The following is a 6,454-nucleotide window of genomic DNA, read 5'->3' on the forward strand; positions in this document are numbered from 1 at the left end:
CACCCCCCGAAAGAGGCCGAGTTGTATTGGAGTCAGACAGGTGCAGATCCCTACTATATTTGCCTAAGTCTGGCACAATGTTGATCTTTCTCGGGGATAAGACACCAGCCGAAATAACACCAATCGCGATGACCAATCTTGATGACCAATAGATGACCAATCTCGATGACCAATAGATGACCAATGCACTCTCTCCCTATCAGACTATTTCATCTCATCTATGGACACAAGACTGCACAAGCGCTGGATTGAATGGGCGGTCAAAAAGGACAATTGTTGATACGTTATTGGGAAAAAGTAGACTTGCAATGTGCGTGGTTGGCGGGTGCTCTGGTGTGGTTTACTCCTTCTTTCCTATCAAACATGATTCTTTGTGCTGTTGAAGCTAGAGAGGTGAGCAGAGTAAGCCTGGTTTCCTGTAAAGACTTCTCTGTTGACATCCACCCCTTGGCTCTCATATGACCTTATGCAGTTGCGAGCGCCGTAAAACCTAACTACAACTAAAACGATAGAGTCTGCCAACAATACGAGCCTAGTCCTGAAGTGAAGACCCCAGTGGTGACATAGTGGCCACAGTTAATCATTGCGCCGATTATGACCCCCCCCCTTACCCCCCTCCCCTTCAACCGTTGTCTGAGTGCCTCTTGAGTGCTCTCTGCAGGAGGTACCGGGATAAGGACGTCAAAGTGAACCACAGATCGATTTATTTATCAACCAATATTGGAAGTAGACCTATCCCCTCCGCCTTCCCGCCTTCTGCAACGTCAACGTCAGTCCTTGTGGGGGCAATGGTACTCCTGGATTATTTAGATCTTGAGGTAGGAGGTGATTTTTTTTTCTTTTAAAATCCTATTATATATGAAAGGCATGTCAGTGATCTCCTTTTAACTTATATTTAAGTTATATCGTTAACAAATATGACCCATTATTTTTCACATTATAATCTATTGCACTTCGTAATGAACCTCTGAGAGCAGTTAAAGTGCTCAACTAAAAATTACAATCCTTTTCTGTTTTGTTTGTTCGTTGTTTGTTTTGTTGTGTTTTTTATTTTTTATTTGTTGTTGTTGTTGTTGTTGTTGTTGTTGTTGTTGTTGTTGTTGTTGTTGTTGTTGTTTGTTTTGTTGTTGTTTGTTTTGTTGTGTTTTTTGTATTCTTTATTTGTTGTTGTTGTTGCTGTTGTTGTTGTTGTTTGTTTTGTTATTGTTGTTTTGTTGAGGGTTTTTTTCTTTTTAATATGTGACACAAGCATCAACACTGCGGTCCTTTACTTTAAGATGCAAGAGATGTCAAAATGTCAGGTCCATTCTCGAATTACACCCAAGCCAAATAGGTGGAGACTCTTGAAGACTTCAAGACCACAGCCCAAGTTCCAGAAAGCCCCATTATGTACATTGCAGTAGGCCTACATTATGTATGTCGAAACACGGTCATTCACACCGCATTCAATGCAGATCTGTCTACTCTACTAACTAGCCTAGCTTGTATGTTGACCCACCTTTCCGGAGCTCTTGACAATGACTTGTCCCTAATTCAGTTCTTCAGCTCTCGCCACCCAGAGCCTCCAGATACACAATACATTATGTACATGTCATGTATTGATTCTGTGTCTTGTGACAGGTGAAAGCTTTAAAGGGCTTTCAAATTTTACCGGTGAAAAATCAGCAGTTCCAGTTGACAGTTTTATTCACCTGAGCGAAGAAGGATCGTGCATATAGGCTACAACTTCACAGTTGAGTAAGTCTCTCTCTCTCAACGAGGGGTCAGCCAGTACACAATCTATAGGTTTACTCATTCTGTGGTTCCATAATATGTCCCCGTGGTTTTATGCAACCCGCATAATTTAGCAAAATTTGATCATTTTTTGCATAATTTCTGAATATTTTCCTTTATCATTCTTTGTTGAAATTAACAGAATCGCATAATTTCACATTTTTGGGCTCAGTTTGCACAATTTCAGAATTTTTCTTGCATAAAACGGCGGGGACAGCATAATATGTTTCTGTCCTCTAGAGGGCAACATTTTATGTGGATATTATGTACAACAGATGGTTCAATACCTTACTTCACATTGAAAGAATTATAATCAAGAGGCAGGACCTCCGAGCTCAACCTCCATCTCTTTTAGTTTTAGTGAGAGTTTTATGGCACTTGCAACACAATAAGGTCAAATATGCGCAGAAGATTAGAGGTGTTACAAGAGAATAGCATACACAAAAGAGAGAGAGGAGAGATAAGGACGATAGATGTTTGATAGGAGAGAAGGAGGAGAGATAAGGACGATAGATGTTTGATAGGAGAGAAGGAGGGGAGATAAGGACGATAGATGTTTGATAGGAGAGAAGGAGGAGAGATAAGGACGACAGATGTTTGATAGGAGAGAAGGAGGAGAGATAAGGACGACAGATGTTTGATAACAGGAAAGAAGGAGCAAACCACAACAGAGCAACCACGAACCACCCACCGACCATTATTGGGTAAACAAAATGGTAAGCCTAACAAATAGATCTATTTTTTAAAAATATTTAAAAGAAATGTGTATACTTCCCAGGTGCAAGAATTCTCTGGACTGGATTTGAACCCGGTTCATGTGTGCCATAGGTCAGCATGGTAATACAATCAAGTGGTAAGCTCTTCCCACTCCCAGAGATGCAGCTGGCTGCCAATGACATCTGAAGGAACATCCAATTCGTGTCTCGTCTTCTCGGACTCCTTTTCTGAGCTGGGAAATCGAGCCCATCATTTTCAGAAGGACTGTAGGATATATCTTTAGGGCATGGGCAGTGTACGAGTATTGTTCCCTTCTGATACAATATTCCACCACTCTTTCAAATTGTTTTGTCTTATTTCATCATATTATTAAGCTGCTCCTTACTGCTGTGATGCTCAGATTTCCTTTCATATTTATTATTGACTATCCTCTGTTGTGTAGTGGTCATTTATAATGTTGTTAAGTTTTTATTTAAAGAGTTTCGCGGCACTTGCAACACATGCAGGTCAAATAAATGCCGAGGAGCAGAAGTGTTACTTGAGGGTAACATACAAAGGAAAGAGGAGGAAGAGATTAATTAAAAACAGTAGATGTTCCACAGGAAAGAAGGAGCAAACAACACTAGAGTACCCGCCAAATTGTCCTTGGCCATGAGACACAAAAGACGCATTCCTGGTGGCTTGTGGTCAAGTCTCTTTATCCGTCTCTGCCATCTATCTTAAAAAATGATGTACAATACTCAACCTAATTTGACTCAACAGAGTCGAAGAATGTTGGTTTTGATGAGAGTTTTACGGTACTTGCAACACAAAAAGGTCACAAAGTGCCGAAGATTAGAAGTGTTACAAGAGAGTAACAAACAAAAAAGGAGGAGAGATAAATACGACAGATGTTTGATAGGAAAGAAGAAGCAAACCACCCCAGAGCACCTACAGTCAACCTAGTTTGATTCAACAGAGTTGAAGCAGTCCACTTTCTAAATACAAAGTGATACTGTGAGTCGATCCAGAAGTGTGACATTTACCCCTGATTCTCTGACAGGACGACAGTGAAAAGATGTCAAATAGTCACACTTGGGAAATCTGGGTCAATATAGCAGTAAACTTCCTTTTATACTTAACCATACCATTTATAAACTGTGTCACTCCTGGAGTGAAAGAATGACTAATTCTCTTCATTTTATTTGTGTGTTTGTCATCCTCAGATTGACAAGGCTGTTGACTTTGAAGGACCACACTTCTCTTGCTTTACTTTTTAGCAAGCCTTTTTACAGTACTTGCAACACAATTAGGTCATACAAGTGCTGAAGGTTAGAGGTCACAGGAGAGAAAAACAAACACAAATAAAAGGAGAAGAGATAAGGACGATAGTTGTTTGATAGGAAAGAAGGAGCAAACCACACCAGAGCACCCATCAACCAACCACACAACACTCAACAGATTATGTGAAACCACATTTAACAAAACAAAAAGTAATCAAGAAGCTGGATAAATTTTCACCTTCAGGTTTATTTCACATATTTTGTAAGCAATCCATTTCATACCATCTTTTCAGGCATGCACAGAGTCAAAAATACATTAGAAACTTCTTTTCTTGACAGCAGCCATGCACGCACACGCACACACACACACACATCACCATCAGCATCATGTACAGAACACTTTCAGGACTTTCAGACCTCATCATGAACTATCCATCCACATCACATACATCAAACAGCATCTCTTCAATCAATCATCCGTCATATATATCATAATAAATTAATATTTATATTACAACAGTCCACACCAAGACATAGTATATATATGTACATTCCATGTATAGACAGCCTTACACTCACACAATTGGGCCTCGGAGAAATTCAAAACTTTCATTGCTGCTTACTTGGCCATATCCCAACCAACAACATTATAGAAGTAAATTTCCACAAAAGCTGGCTAACTTCAAGAAGTAAATAGGTCAAGACTGAAAAACCTGGGATGCTGTTCAAATACAGTGCCAAACTGAATATAATTAAATATCCTCTCTTAGGGAACAAAAATTTTTTAAAATCTTATCACCCCCGACCCAAATCTCATTTGACAACAATAATCATTTCTGTAGATGACTTTAAATCATTAACTTTCAAAATCAGATGTATCGTTAATATACTAACATTGAACCAAATGAAGGAAGGAAAGCTGTTTATTACAGTCAAGTGTATGCCATTATCATTAGCTACAACCCAAACCTAAAAAGGAACTTAGCACGGACAAGTCTTGGTCTCCATTCACGAAAGAGCTCAACAACAAATACAACTTTAAAGACAAAACAAGTCTTTCTCATTCAAACTTTCTATTTCCTCAGAAAAACTTCACACTACAGTGAGCCCTGGTGCAACAACAGCAGCTGGAGAAACAGAATTATATCTGATAATCTCTCCGCAAAACTCACTCTACGTTGTAAAAACCTTTTTTTTTTCTTCTTTCCAACATCTTTAAGTATGAAAAGTGTTTTAAAAAAGTAACAAAATTAGCCCCAAATACTTTTGAGAATGTGAAAAAGGTAACAACCCCTCTCCCCCCAAAGAAACTCTACCTACGATGTCCAACATAAAAACCAGTAACGAAGGTACGAAGGTACAAGAACCACTCGTGTATCTAGTGAGCAGAGCTGGCTGCTCAAATCAACACAGTGCAAATAAATAATGGGAATGGTTAACTTTTTAAAGGACACAAGAAAGCACATGATGTATGTATATAAATGAGATCACTTCTCTTAATGAGCCTATAGATACAACTCTCCTACATACAGCGAGCGCAACGGTCGCTCTCCTCGCACTACTACCACATTATTTACGGAGATTTCAATTTCTTCAGTCTTCTTCTTCTTCATCCTCGGGACAACAGTCAGTGGCTGGCTTTCCACAGATTTTCAATAAATACACGAGAGATCGTATCAGTTGATGTTGATCTTGGATGACAAGAAACAAAAGAACAAAAACAGGAAGTCAATTGTAACTATCTATCACTCTCTCCACCTTTAGTCTCAGTCAAAAAACAAAAAAAAACAAAAAAGGACTGCATGTAGCACAATAATAAAATTACACGTCGCACTCAACCCCTCCAGCCGTCCGGCGATCTACCTCAACTCAGGCAGAAAGAGCTACCAAACAAGATTTGTTGCTGCAGAAAACACAACAGTGAACGATGAGATTGCACCGAGGAGTCTTTGAAGTACAATGTGCTTCATTTCACTCTGCAACTTCCACACAGAGCAGCAGCTAGCTACAGCTAAGCTACAACTCGCAACTCCATACACACCAGCAACTTCCACATAAGAGGAGCAGCTAGCTAGCTAAGCTACTTCTCACTAGTCCATACACCATCGACTTATTCATCACTACATCACAAGCTCACACACAGACACTTTTATCCCTGTCGTCGTATGCAATGCTCCAAACATTTAATAAAAAAGTAACAATGTGAACACATAGGTAGGACTGAGTAATGCTGTGATTCGGACAAATGCAACGAAAGAAGTAAAAAATAAGCCGGAGGACAACAGTAACAAAGCTCGTACAAGAAACTTTTGGAAAACAACTTACAACGAAACGATAAAAAGTATTCTGAGAAAAGAGTAGAACAGCAGGCCTGACAGAAGATGAAAGGGATGGTGAAAGATTTAATAAACAGCGAAGTGAAGAAAATAATCAGAGTGACAGAAAGTACCAAACATGAATGAAAGTGAAAGTATACACACGGCAGGGCAGTGGAATATCACTTGGCAGCTGCAGTAATAATCATGAAGGCATCTGTGTAATTATTAACTTCATTCACAATATTCAAGTGAAAACTTTTGGTCCGACAATCTAGCTTGCACAGAATATGATGACTTAGTTCCCAGAAAAACAACCTCAGTCTGCATATGACAGGATAAAACACGTTACACACCTACTTTTCAAGGTAAAGGAGGAAGGTACAG

This window comes from Aplysia californica, unplaced genomic scaffold (assembly GCF_000002075.1).
Source record: "Aplysia californica isolate F4 #8 unplaced genomic scaffold, AplCal3.0 scaffold00765, whole genome shotgun sequence".
Lineage (NCBI taxonomy): Eukaryota > Metazoa > Mollusca > Gastropoda > Aplysiida > Aplysiidae > Aplysia > Aplysia californica.